The sequence below is a fragment of the Mobula hypostoma genome, chromosome 6 (genome assembly GCF_963921235.1).
Source record: "Mobula hypostoma chromosome 6, sMobHyp1.1, whole genome shotgun sequence".
Taxonomy (NCBI): Eukaryota; Metazoa; Chordata; class Chondrichthyes; order Myliobatiformes; family Myliobatidae; genus Mobula; species Mobula hypostoma.
In genome coordinates, this window is record NC_086102.1 from 55,721,592 (window position 1) to 55,736,700 (window position 15,109).

At 41.8% G+C, this 15,109-nt stretch overlaps 1 long non-coding RNA gene across 1 annotated transcript in view; it reads left to right on the forward strand.

Annotated features, from left to right (window-relative positions):
- Positions 1 to 15,109, forward strand: part of LOC134347549 (uncharacterized) — a 46,705-nt gene that overhangs the window by 11,498 nt on the left and 20,098 nt on the right. Inside the window, exon 2 of the long non-coding RNA XR_010018184.1 lies at positions 10,457 to 10,628. This is a non-coding gene — a long non-coding RNA (uncharacterized LOC134347549). The remainder of the gene's footprint in view (positions 1 to 10,456; positions 10,629 to 15,109) is intronic.

The following is a 15,109-nucleotide window of genomic DNA, read 5'->3' on the forward strand; positions in this document are numbered from 1 at the left end:
CTGTTGATGAAAAGATCCACAATATTTCCCCAATGGAAAACTAGAAATGTTAGGAACACCTAGTGCCTTAGATGCCAATCTCTCTTCACTAAAACCAAACATAAAAATTGTTCCTTCAGGAGTAGAACACCTCGGTAATTTTGACATTGCTGCAAAGAACACAAATTGAGAAATATGACATAGATCTGCTGCCATGTGGAATCAGAATCAGAATCAGATTTAATACCACCGACATATGTCGTGAAACTTGTTAACTTTCTGGCAGCAGTACAATGCAGTACCTGATAATATAGGGGAAAACTGGGAATTACAGGAAATATATACATATTTAGGGAAGAAAGCAGAGGAAGGCAAAGACAAATGATGATGGAAACAGCAGCCAGAGAACTGGAAATGAATACCAATGAGTTGATTCACTTGACCCGAAACAGGAGTGTGCGGGCCATGGCAGTCAAAGGTCAAACTGGGCATGGCACCTGATGATGATGATGATATACATATATCAAATAGTTAAATTGAATAATTAGTGTAAAAACATAAATTGGAGCTGACTAAATTTACCACCCTCCGCAGCTTCTTTTGGTCCTGTGCAGTAGCCCACCCCTCCCCCATATCAGAAAGTGATGCAGCCTGTCAGAATGCTCTCCACGCAACATCTATAGAAGTTTTTGAATGTACTTGTTGACGTACAAAATCTCTTCAAACTCCTAATGAAGTACAGTCGCTGTCTTGCCTTCTTTATAACTACATCGATATGTTGGGACCAGGTTAGATCCTCAGAGATCTTGACACCCAGGAACTTGAAACTGCTCACTCTCTCCACTCCTGATCTCTCTATGAAGATTGGTATGTGTTCCTTCATCTTACCCTTCCAGAAGTTCACAATCAGCTCTTTCATCTTACTGACGTTGAATGCCAGGTTGTTACTGCGACACCACTCCACTAGTTGGCATATCTCGCTCCTGTATGCCCTCTCATCACCATCTGAGATTCTATTAACAATGGTTGTATCATCACCAAATTTATAGATGGTATTTGAGCTATGCTTAGCCACACAGTCATGGGTATATAGAGAGTAGAGCAGTGTACTTAGCATATACCCAAGGTGCACCAGTGTTGATCGTCAGCGAGGAGGAGATGTTATCACCAATCCGCACAGATTGTGGTCTTCTGGTTAGGAAGTTGAGGATACAATTGCAGAGGGAGGTACAGAGGCCCAGGTTCTGCAACTCCTCAATCAGTGTCAAGTCAAACTAGAGTTTCTAGAAAGTATTGGGACATAGAGGCAAAAGAAAATAAAATTTAAAAGTAATAGCAAGAATCTGCTGATAGACTGGATGGAACCCGCTGCGTGAGCACTGCTTCTGCCCGGAACATCGGGGGGACCAGGCAGCATCACAGCGGCAGTCCAGGAGCGGCGTTGGAATCTGCAGTAAGATGCTGAACTTTAAATAACTTGAGAGACTGTTTCACGGAAAAGAGCACTGCTGTCACTGCGTTTTGAGTTAGCACTAGCTTCACGTCACGGGGATCATCATGCACAGGCGCTTCTGGGAAATGGCGCGAGGTTTAAGAAGAAGCTCGGGAACCTTTCAGAAGGGTCGCCTGGTTTGAAAACATAACCATCTATTAGGGAGCGGAGACTGTGCAGGTCAAATCTGTCTACAAAATCCAGAGAGGCAGCCAGTTTTTTCACCTAGTTACTAATGTCTAATGACTAATGACTAAAGTCTAATGACTAATGGCTAATGGCTAATGGCTAATGGTTGAAGGAACTAATGGAATTATCAAACTGCCGCTCTTGCGAAAAATAAAAGGAGGAAAAAGGAAAAGTTGTTTGGTCATTGAGTGGAATCCAGTTAAAAAACCTTCGGGTAGACACATTCAATCCCTTTTAAGTGGGGAAGCTGCACATGTTCAAAGAAGGAAAAGAAATCCAACTTGACAATCAGGATTGTGGGAATGTTGGTATTAAATGCTGAGCTATAGTCGATAAACAACATCCTGACATAGGTGTTTGTGTTGTCCAGGTGGTCTAAAGCTGTGTGAAGAGCCATTGAGATTGTGTCTGCTGTTGACCTATTGTGGCAAAGGCAAATTGCAATGGGTCCAGGTCCTTGCTGAGGCAGGAGTTCAGTCTAGTCATGACCAACCTCAAAGCATTTCATCATTTAGATGTGAGTGCTACTGGGTGATAGTCATTAAGGCAGCTCACATTATTCTTCTTAGGCGCTGGTATAATTGTTGCCTTTTTGAAGCAAGTGGGAACTTCCGCCCATAGCAGTGAGAGGTTGAAAATGTCCTTGAATACTCCCGCTAGTTGGTTGGCACAGGTTTTCAGAACATTACCAGGTACTCCATTGGGACCTTCCGCCTTGCGAGGGTTCACTCTCTTTAAAGACAGCCTAACATCGGCCTCTGTGACAGAGATCATAGGGTCATCAGGTGCAGCAGGGATCTTCACAGCTGTTTTCCCTTTTTTCCCTTTCAAAGCGGGCAGAGAAGGTGTTGAGTTCATCTGGTAGTGAAGCATCGCTGCCATTCATGCTATTGGGTTTCGCTTTGTAGGATGTAATATCTTGCAAACCCTGCCAGAGTTGTCGTACATCCAATGTTGTCTCCAACCTTATTCGAAATTGTCTCTTCACCATTGAAATAGCCCTCCGCAAATCATGCCTGGTTTCTCGGTACAGGCCTTGAATGCCACAGATCTAGCCTTCAGCAGACGATGTTCCTCCTGGTTCATCCACGACTTTTGGTTTGGGAATGTACAATAAGTCTTTGTAGCCACAGACTCATCCGCACAGTTTTTAATGATGTCAGTAACAACTGCAGAGCACTCATCCAGGTTCGAAGATGAATCCCTGAATCTCTGCTCCCTCTATAAGGATTGGTGTGTGTTCCCTTGTCTTACCCACACTTCTTGGTCTTACTGACATTGTGTGCAAGGTTGCTGCTGCAACACCACTCAACTAGCTGGTATATCTCACACCTCTTCAACCTTTCATCACCATTTGAGATTCTGCCAACAATGGGTGTATCATCAGCAAATTTATTGATGACCAGTGACCATCAAATGACCAGGAAACATGAGTCACTGTCACTTTGTCTTCCACGGAGTGAGTAGTCAACACATGAGAATGTGGCTGAAGATCATGGAATTTCACTGATCTATGTGGTGACAGCCTGTAGATGAATACATTACTCTTCATATAATATTGGTGTCTTTGATACCACTGGGACTACATTCTTGGCTCCTGCTTTGAGGACCATTACCCTGTTCGAATGGCCTGCTATACCTTTTCTGAGGCCATGTCATCACTGAGGCCCCCATCAAGTTAATAATTCCCCTACTAAATTCTGGCAAAAGCTATTCTTATTAGCGATAGAATGTTCTTTGGCCTTTTGAAAGAAGTTCAGCAAACAGCAATCAGTTCTATGGGAAATCCTGATGTTAGCAGAGTCCCCATTTAAATCGCAAAAAAAACTGTAAGATCATAGTCTAATGAGCTCTAAGTTCTTTCGAGACTTTGCTGCTATGTGGAGTGTTGAGCTCCAAGTTATGCTGGTGTGTGCAGAAACCAGTGCTATGTGGCCATTGACATCATTAGATATGGGGAAGCAACTCAGACATATTAACATGGATGATGATCAGAAAGGCCCTACTTCATGATTTGCTCAATTTCACACAATTTTCGCCAAGCATTCTAACTTAATTTAAATGTTTTCCTTGAGACAGTTTTATTTTCATTTAAGTAAAAGGGAAGGCCAGCTAATGGATTAATGGATTTCGACATGGCTATTCTCCTGTTTACATTGGAAGAGGATGCCAAGGAAGAAACATCAGGCAACCATGGCAACCGTGGAATATAAAATTGCATATTTGGAGATCAAGACTTCTGCACATACCCGGCCAATAGAACTTATAAATCAAGAAGATAATTTTTCATTATATCCATAGTAGTACTATTCTTTTGTCTTTAATAGTACTTAGGTGAATGTTCTTGGACCTACAAATTATTCCAATAAACTGTGGATTATGAGAAGCATGTTATGAGAACAAAGATGGCATTAAAATTAGTAGTCTTTTTTTGCAAGTAAATGATTTTTTTTGTATTCATACAATCATGGTATACAGATATCTAAGACAGTTCCTTTAACCTTTTGATCAGTCAGATCTTCTTCCCAGGTTTTGACTTTTACCTAGGGTTAGGGTTGATCAACTCTCTGCTCTCATGGGAAGCCTGGCTTTGGTACTGTCAGATGACTTCCAACCTTTCTCCCACCAAGCTTCTTTGCTCTAGATGGCACATTTTTTTGTGCTGTCATTTGACTTCCCGACTTCTCTCCCACCAAGCATCTTTGTTTCAGGCAATACATTTCTTCCCCAAACCTTGAAGTCCTATTCCTGCAAACTTCTGAGCATAACTTCTTGGCAATATTCTTCACAATGTCTTCCTTCAATATCTCCCTGTCATGGTCCCGTCCATGAAGTCCGCATTCCAGTTCACAGTCCGGTCCATCATTCCTTATTCCAGGTTTTCCAGTTTTCTCTTATCCTGTTGTGTGCCTTAATTGAGGCACATGATTCCCATTTTGGGCTGGCTACATAAACATCTCCTGGGTTCAGCTTCAGTTGCTGGACTGTTCCCTTACCTTCCTTCTTTAGCCCTCGCCTGAAGCCTCACCTGCTACCTTCGCCTGTGTCCTTGCCTGTAACGCCATCAGGTTCAACCACCAGGGCCAGATCAGGGCCTTGCTGTGTCTAGATAAGGAACTGTCTTTGTGTCCACGCCTCTGCTAGATAGGTCCGGGTGTTTGCCGCTACCTTGAGTTGGGAACTCTCTCTGTGTCCATGTCTTCGCTAGATAGGTCCGGCCATTTGCCGCTACCTTGAGTGGAGATCTGTCTCTCAGTGTTCTGTGTATGAGTTCCGGCCCTATGTCCTGCTCCCTAGGAGGGGTCCTGACTCTGTGTAGGGCCCCAACCCCAAGTCCTGTTCCCAAGGAGGGGTCCCGGCTCTGTGTTCCACGTTCCCGTTTTCCCTTGACCAAGGCTATGCGTTCCTGTTCTCCCTCGACCAAGTCAAGGCTTCGTGTTCTCATACTATCCATGTGCCTCACCCAGCCCAGGAGTACCTTGCCCAGCCCAGTGCTGGGGTTCCCTCGTCCTGACCAGGAGTCTCATGTCCAGTCCTGTTGCCACTTCTCGTCCTGTAGCCACGTCATGCCCTCGCCTAGTTCTGGAATCCGAGCCCCAGTCTGGGTTCTTGTCCAGTTTCTGGTTCGGAGTCCTAGCCCAGGCTCCTAGTTCCTAGTTCCTTGTCCTGGTTCCGCTTGCCTAGCCAAAGTCCTAGCCCAAGTCTGTGTTCCTGTCCCAGCTCCTTGTCTGCATCCAGTCACATCTCTAACTCTAGTCTAGCCCTGTTCCTAGTACTTCTGTGTCTTGCATTTGGGTCCACCTCCAACGCCCCCCTTGTGACACTCCCACTGCTCTGGCACCATTTGAACTTCAGTTGTTCTTGATCACATTTTCAGAAAAGCTCTACATGTCTTCACAATACTGATATATCGCTAACTCCCATCCTTTCATAAAAAGAATTCCTAGGGTCTTAATGGAAATACCATCAGTTTCTTTGCATTGCTTGAGAATGTCCCTAGCCACTTCTCCTACCTCTCCTTTATGTTTTCCCCTTGAGATAATATCATGTCATTCAAATTATTTGTGTCAGGTTAGTAACTATCTAAGGCAATCCTGCTCTCTTCATTGAAGAACTGTTTATCAATCATGCATTACAACAAAGAGCAGAAGTTCGAATGTGGTTTAAATGCTAACTCAGCACTGGCACAACAGAGAACAAAGACAATGGCATTTCAATCGGCCAAAAATAATTGTATATGCAAATATTTAACTAATTTTAGTAGAACAAAAAAATAACAAATTAACTTGGTGGAAGAAACTATAGGCAGTGAAGAAAGTTAATGGCATGCTGGCCTTCATAACAAGGGGAGTTGAGTATAGGAGCAAAGAGGTCCTTCTGCAGTTGTACAGGGCCCTGGTGAGACCACACCTGGGGTATTGTATACAGTTTTGGTATCCAAATTTGAGGAAGGACATTCTTGCTATTGAGGGAGTGCAGCGGAGGTTCACGAGGTTAATTCCCGGGATGGCGGGACTGTCATATGTTGAAAGATTGGAGTGACTGGGGTTGTATACACTGGAATTTAGAAGGATGAGAGGGGATCTGATTGAAACATATAAGATTATTAAAGGATTGGACTCGCTAGAGGCAGGAAACATGTTTCCGATGTTGGGGAAGTCCAGAACCAGCGGCCACAATTTGAGAATAAGGGGTCGGCCATTTAGAATGGAGTTGAGGAAAAACCTTTTCACCCAGGGAGTTGTGGATCTGTGGAATGCTCTGCCTCAGAAGGCATTCGAGGCCAATTCTCTGGATGCTTTCAAGAAAGAGTTAGTTAGAGCTCTTAATGATAGCGGAGTCAAGGGATATGGGGAGAAGGCAGGAACGGGGTACTGATTGTGGATGATCAGCCATGATCACAGTGAATGGTTGTGCTGGCTCAAAGGGCCGAATGGCCTACTCCTGCACCTATTGTCTATTGTTTATTGTTAATTGTGCCACTCAGGTTAAAGAGGAATAGAAAATCAGACGTGACATTGGGCCAGTTGAACTCTTAATACAGAGAACTAAACCTAGTTTTAGCTTTTTAGTTTTAGTGAAAAAGGCGAATGGTATGCTGGTATTTATAGCGAGAGGATTCGAGTACAGGAGCAGGGAGGTACTACTGCAGTTGTACAAGGCCTTGGTGAGACCACACCTGGAGTATTGTGTGCAGTTTTGGTCCCCTAACCTGAGGAAAGACATCTTTGCCATAGAGGGAGTACAAAGAAGGTTCACCAGATTGATTCCTGGGATGGCAGGACTTTCATATGAAGAAAGACTGGATGAACTGGGCTTGTACTCGTTGGAATTTAGAAGATTGAGGGGGGATCTGATTGAAACGTATAAGATCCTAAAGGGATTGGACAGGCTAGATGCAGGAAGATTGTTCCCGATGTTGGGGAAGTCCAGAACGAGGGGTCACAGTTTGAGGATAGAGGGGAAGCCTTTTAGGACCGAGATTAGGAAAAACTTCTTCACACAGAGAGTGGTGAATCTGTGGAATTCTCTGCCACAGGAAACTGTTGAGGCCAGTTCATTGGCTATGTTTAAGAGGGAGTTAGATATGGCCCTTGTGGCTACAGGGGTCAGGGGGTATGGAGGGAAGGCTGGGGCGGGGTTCTGAGTTGGATGATCAGCCATGATCATAATAAATGGCGGTGCAGTCTCGAAGGGCCGAATGGCCTACTCCTGCACTTATTTTCTATGTTTCTATAAGGTGCATCATCTCTCTTTTTTGGACTAGGAATAAGTTAGGTTACTGATTGAAAATTTGAAATGAACAAGAAAATGAAGCTACCATAAACTCTTCTAGAAATAATGATCTTGAAGTCTATAAAGGAGAATATATTGCATTGTACATTTTTCAATATAGTATCTTGCACTAGTACTTCCCTCATTAGAAGAAATCCTTGGTGTGTGTAAGTATAAACCCAGGTCATACTGGGCTGCCAACTTGTTTTACATATCTGCTGATTGAAGTTGAGGTTTCTATAAGAAAAAAATAGTTATGTCTCATCTGTTGCACTATTTTATGGGTTTGTTCATCTGCAGTTGCTACTGTGGCTTCTCCTTCCAGACATTCTTCCCACTGTTTTCAGGAAAAGGTCTCTTAGCTACAAGTAGAGAAGTAATTCCATTCTTCATCTCATCAGGGGAGATTTGCCGAACTCCTCCACAACATATTCATTTTTCACTTTTTTTATGTGCATGTCTCTTAAACTGAAGGCCATTAAGAAGTGCTGGCGTGCCATGTACCCTGACTATAAAAGGAGAATTATCATGAGCTTATCTCGAACTCACCTGAAGTTACCTTTCTGTGTATAATGTACACAATACATTCTGAATCTGCTGGATCAAGGACTGAACAAACAGAAACAGATCATCTTACTTTGGAAATAATTAATGCAGAATCAAACAATGACAAAAATAAACAAGATACAGCTAAGGAAATTAACTTTGGTTTTAAACAATAATAGGATGTCCTTGTATGTAAAAACAAAATCTTCCTGTATTTTTTGTGTGTTTGTTAAAAATTGATGATGACTCAATTAGAAAAATGTAAATTATTTCTAATGTGCTCTAGAGGGCAGTATGGCCCATGACTACAGATTACTAATTGCTGGTACTAATGCATAAAATGAAATGCCAGTTCTTTGCAATTAAATGTATAAATACGGTAGCTTATAATTAACGTAATAAGTTAAAAACATTTAATGCCACATTGAAATGTGTACAGTAAACTTGCTGTATATCAATGTGAATCAATGGATGTCCAGTCCTTATATACTTCCATCCCCCATCAGGAAGGTCTCAAAGCTCTACGCTTCTTTTTGGATTCCAGACCTAATCAGTTCCCCTCTACCACCACTCTGCTCCGTCTAGCGGAATTAATCCTTACTCTTAATAATTTCTCCTTTGGCTCCTCCCATTTCCTCCAAACTAAAGGTGTAGCTATGGGCACCTGTATGGGTCCTAGCTATGCCTGCCTTTTTGTTGGGTTTGTGGAACAATCTATGTTCCGTGCCTATTCTGGTATCTGTCCCCCACTTTTCCTTCGCTACATCGACGACTGCATTGGCGCTGCTTCCTGCACACATGCAGAACTCGTTGACTTTATTAACTTTGCCTCCAACTTTCACCCTGCCCTCAAGTTTACCTGGTCCATTTCCGACACCTCCCTCCCCTTTCTAGATCTTTCTGTCTCTGTCTCTGGAGACAGCTTATCCACTGATGTCTACTATAAACCTACTGACTCTCACAGCTATCTGGACTATTCCTCTTCTCACCCTGTCTCTTGCAAGAACGCCATCCCCTTCTCGCAATTCCTCTGTCTCTGCCGCATCTGCTCTCAGGATGAGGCTTTTCATTCTAGGATGAGGGAGATGTCTTCCTTTTTTAAAGAAAGGGGCTTCCCTTCCTCCACTATCAACTCTGCTCTTAAACGCATCTCCCCCATTTCACGTACATCTGCTCTCACTCCATCCTCCCACCACCCCACTAGGAATAGGGTTCCCCTGGTCCTCACCTACCACCCCACCAGCCTCCGGGTCCAACATATTATTCTCCGTAACTTCCGCCACCTCCAACGGGATCCCACCACTAAGCACATCTTTCCCTCCCCGCCTCTCTCTGCATTCCGCAGGGATCGCTCCCTACACAACTCCCTTGTCCATTCGTCCCCCCCATCCCTCCCCACTGATCGCCCTCCTGGCACTTAACCGTGTAAGCGGAACAAGTGCTACACATGCCCTTATACTTCCTCCCTTACCACCATTCAGGGCCCCAAACAGTCCTTCCAGGTGAGGCGTCACTTCACCTGTGAGTCGACTGGGGTGATATACTGCGTCCGGTGCTCCCGATGTGGCCTTTTATATATTGGTGAGACCCGACACAGACTGGGAGACCGCTTTGCTGAACATCTACGCTCTGTCCGCCAGAGAAAGCAGGATCTCCCAGTGGCCACACACTTTAATTCCACATCCCATTCCCATTCTGACATGTCTATCCACGGCCTCCTCTACTGTAAAGATGAAGCCACACTCAGGTTGGAGGAACAACACCTTATATTCCGTCTGGGTAGCCTCCAACCTGATGGCATGAACATCGACTTCTCTAACTTCCACTAAGGCCCCACCTCCCCCTCGTACCCCATCTGTTACTCATTTTTATGCACACATTCTTTCTCTCACTCTCCTTTTTCTCCCTCTGTCCCTCTGAATATACCTCTTGCCCATCCTCTGGGTCACCCCCCCCCCGTCTTTCTCCCTAGGCCTCCTGTCCCATGATCCTCTCGTATCCCCTTTTGCCTATCACCTGTCCAGCTCTCGGCTCTATCCCTCCCCCTCCTGTCTTCTCCTATCATTTTGCATCTCCCCCTCCCCCTCCAACTTTCAAATCCCTTACTCACTCTTCCTTCAGTTAGTCCTGATGAAGGGTCTCGGCCTGAAACGTCGACTGCACCTCTTCCTATAGGTGCTGCTTGGCCTGCTGCGTTCACCAGCATCTTTGATGTATGTTGCTTGAATCAATGACTGAATGTGTTTATCTATTGAAAATGACTATGAATTTTTCTTGAAATCCATTGAGCCCAGCCAATGCCCGTTTCCCATCTGGAAGATCTTCACAGACTGTATTCTCACCCCAGTATTCCAGGCCAATTTGGGGATATGTCTGTTTCGTTTAGTACCAACATTATTGTTGATATATACTGAATATATTGGCATCATGAACTTATGTTTCTGATATTATTGCCTTTTGTCCTTTTCCTTTCAGACAGCCAAGAAATGTAAGCTGAACTTGTAGTAGCAGAAGAGAAGGACAGAGTGGTGATCAGGACAGAGATCACCTAATTTAGTACTTCCAGCTATGATTCAGAAACTTCACTGCAAGTAGGAACATGATCTTCACCTGCTAAATCATGAGTGGCCAGCAGTGATGGCAGAAGGTAAGACAGCTTGTACATGAATTACCTCAAGTTAATATAAAGGTTCAGCAAGCAATTAGGAAGGCAATCAATATGCTGATCTTCTTTGCAAGTTGCATTTGAATACCAAAGTACAGGTACCTTGCTCCAATTAAATAGAACCCTGTATCTGGAATAATACCTATGAATCTGGTCTCCCTTCTTAAAAAAAGAGAAGATTAGGTGAAATTAGTGTGTGCCCCTTATGGATTGAGTTGGGGAAATTATATTGGAGAATAAGGAATTGGCATAGAAATTTAATCAATACTTTGTTTTCACCTTCACAGTAGACAGAAAACCTCTTGGAAATAGTCCTGAATAAATAAGGAACAAAGTAATTATTGTTAATAAAAATACAATATTGGAGAAATTAATGAAAGCAATAGCTGATAAACTTTCAGAGTCCCTCATTCTAGGGATATGAATGAGGTAATGATGAAGATGATGAATACAATGTGTTCATCTTTCACAATTCCATAGATTCAGTAATCGTTCCCAGGGATGTGAAGGTAGCAATGTAACTCTACTAATTAGGACAGAAGGAAGAGAGAAAACAATTGACTACTTAGCTGTTAGCCTGAAACCTCTAGTCAGGAAAATGCTGGAATCCTTTGTTAAGGAAGGGGTAATGATACACTTAGAAAATCATAACAGGACTGGACTTATGAAATGGACATTGCATTGAACAAATCTAAAGAGAATTATTGAAATTGTAAAACAGTAAGGGCAAACCAGTTAATCTGGACATTCAAAAGGCCTTCAATAAGTGGCTATACAAATGGTCATTAATTAAAATTAGAATGTAAGTTATTATTGGTGTGAATTGATGATCGTTTAGCAGACAGAAAACAGAGTTGGAAGAAAGAGGTAATTTTACAGGATGGAAGATTATAATTGGCATAGCACTGGCTTTGCCTACAGGGCTTCAGTTTTTCATGACCTATATCGATGAGTTGGAAATAATACACTTAACTTCCCTGTGTAACTCTGCTGATGATGTATGGATAAAGTAGATGGAATATACAGTAAACTCCTATAATGCAGCACTCCTGAGATTTTGGTGATGCTACCCTCGCAGATTTACTGGATTATTGGATGTTATTTCAATACTATAACTTGCTCTATTTTCTTTTTTTGAAAAAATTTTACACAGTCATGCAATAAATTTTCCAGTGAACCTATATATTAAAGCAGTGCAGGAAATTGGCTCTCAGGAAGGTCAAAGGGTGCAAGGAATGCAGGGCCTCATTCAGTTAAAAGAGACTCAGGGACCCCAGTGAATTAGATGTCAAACTATTGTTTTTTCCAAACAATTGGAAAGCAGATAATCTAAGTTTTACTGTAATGTAGAAAAATATGTGGTCATTCATTTTTAGTTAATAAAGGTGTGTGATTTTTTAAAGCTGAGAGTGTTTTGAAGTTATTGGTATTCAAAGAAACCTGGGTATGCTTGCACATGATTCATTGAAAACTAACATGCAGGTTTAACAAGCAATTGTGGGGCCAAACATGATAGCTTTTTTGTCAGATTGCAGTAAAAAGTAAGGATATCTTGGTCCAGTTAGTGGGACCATATCTGGCATGCTGATTCAGGCCATGTCCCGCTGCTTAAGGCTATATAACCCTACTGAAAGTAGATATAGCACAAGGGACCAAAAGTACTGTTCCTGTTGCTGTTTCTTATATACATTTAAGGGTCTCAGGTGTTTAAAATGCAAGGCCAGTTTCAGTGGTCTTGAGTGAGGATTTCACTGCAGTATGCTATAGGAAAAATCTAATATGCACACTAAAAAGTTTAGAGTGTCGGCAGTCAGTCACTGCAAGTTTTTCTTACAGTGTCACAAATGATGGAGTGCAGCACCAGCCCTGCACAAGGGTTTGAGCAGAACTTCCTCTGCATACATTTCATTGAGGAAGAGGTGGTGGCAATATCGTTAGCAAACTTACAGGCTCTCTCATCAAGCATAATGTATTGACTAATGCTTCGGTTTCCACTGCTGCACAAGTGGAAACCACTTAACAACCCTGTGCTGCAGGGGAAGCTCAGAGCGGAATTAAAAATCTCCAAGGCCTCAAACAGCAAATGGTCTGGTGTCCATTTGACACTCGCCCACACAACTTACTCAAATCAGGGCATTTATATCAACAATTAGTCTTCAAACATATGGGAACAGAAATCTTATTCTACTTAAGTAGTCTTTATGCTCTTAGGAATTTCAATTTGGTTATTCCTTGGAGTCTTGCAGTTATTACCAACAAAAGTTGGGTTGGGAAGAAAGGGTGCATTAAAGAAACTTGCACTCAGTGCATAATCACTTTCACAAGCATTCACTGCACAGTCCTAACCATTACAATAAATATTATAATTGCATGCTCCCTTCAATTATGCTGATTGAATTTATGCTATCAATGAATATGAAGGACACTGTGAAGTGATGTAATTATCAAAATAGTTACAGTTACTGACTCTAAACCTTTCAACAACAGCATGGCCAATAATTTTTTGAGGCTTGGTTGAGTTTAGTTAGTATGATTAGGCAGCCACATTTTAGCACTGAAATTGATGACACTGCAATGTTTTTTCAAGTACTTTGGTGTATGATACCAGCAATGTATTATGTAACATCAGAATAAGAGCTAAAATATTAACCAAGAATAAGCAAAAAATCAAGGAACATTTGAAGGGGGCAAAGAACTTTGTCATGTTAGATATATGAGTTATATGAGTTCTGGTCAGTACTTCAGATCTTGTAGCCTCTTAAAAAATATAAATGAAGAGTTTTTTTTTACCTTGAAGTCACTGTAGGATCCCTGGGCATTGACAAGGGAATATTGTGCTGAATTAAAGTGAATAGAACTGAATTTCAATTGAAAATTTCATTATGTTTTGGATATTATTGGTGTCTCTGACTGGGATAGTACACTAAAATATCCTCTCCTTCTAACAGCAACTTCTCTATGAGTTGGCACAAGAGAGGACACCACTGGAATTACAGGTCATGTTTTCTGAATGTCAGACAGAGCCAAAGCCTGGAGGCAAAACATATTCAGAAGAAATCTATCCTGTCTCCCAGGCCATATACAGAACCTCCATTGCCCAAGCTGATGCTACAGTTATTTTGAGTAGCAAAATACAAAATACAGGAGGAACTCAGCAGGTCAGGCAGCATCCATGGAAAGGAATAAACAATCGACATCTATTCTTTTCCATGGATGCTGCCTAACCTGCTGAGTTCTTCCAGCATTTTGTATGTAACTCTGGATTTCCAGCATCTTCAGAATCTCTTGAATTTATGATTTGCTACAGATATTCTTACTTCTGCTCCTGTACTAGCATTATTGATACTGGAAGCTAATCAGTTTGCAGTCATCTCAAAGGCATTCCTGAAATAATGTGAACCCATGGGTACCTAGGTTGCCAAACATAACGTTCTACCCACTGTCCCTGAATACAAGGACAAAAACATGCAAAATGCAAAGGAAGAGGTGTCACCCACTTTCTCAATCCAAAGCACCCATTTGGTGACATGGCAGTGTACTTTCATGTTGGAGTTCCACTTAATAATGGAGATAGAAAATATTTTAAGTTAGAAATTGGATCACTTGGGGGTGTAATTATAAAATATGTGCTGTTTCTGGCATTTTATATGTAGATATCAAAAAATGCACTCATTCTGTGAGAATTACGCATTTTGACAAATTTGACCCAGAACATTTCAAATGCTGGTAGGCAAAAGTGGCCCTTGCTTTTTGGTTTTAGAAAATTGTTTGCCATTTACAGAGAACAACATTTTCTTTGCACAATATTCATGGTAGCTGCTTTGTTGGAAAGTCTATTTAGTGGCACAAAAATGAACTTTAAGATTCTGAACCAGATACACTATGCCTGATTACTTATTCTATCATTTTCGAGATATGACTTTCAAGAAAGTCTTCCTAGTGATTAAGGACCACTACAAGGTCTTGAAATACTTCTTGCCTCTAAGTGAGATGGAGCAATCAATATGTGAAAGAATAAAGCTGGAAATAAATTTTATTAATCTGGAGAACAAAATAGATTTCTCAAATTTCATTGGTAGAGTTATTTTCACACATACCTACCAAACAACTCATTGTTCTCCTGCTTTCATTCCATCTATCTGATTAATAGTATTCTGGTAGTTTGTATAGGCTTGTGTGATTGTCAGGAACAGAGAATTAATTGATCAGATGGCAGCTGGTGTCCTGAAGGAAAGGTTATGCTCAGAATCTTGCTTTAGCTAAAAGAGGACCTTAAGAACAAATCACTAGAGTGCCCAAATAGTTCAGTAATGTGTTAAAGATCTATGCTATTAAGTAACACACACAAAGTGCTTTAGGAACTCAGCAGGTCAGTTTAGGTTATGTGCTATTAAGTTGCTGGATTTGTGGAAACTGCTTTTCAACAATATTGACCCAATGTAATTAATCTACAAGCAAGGAAG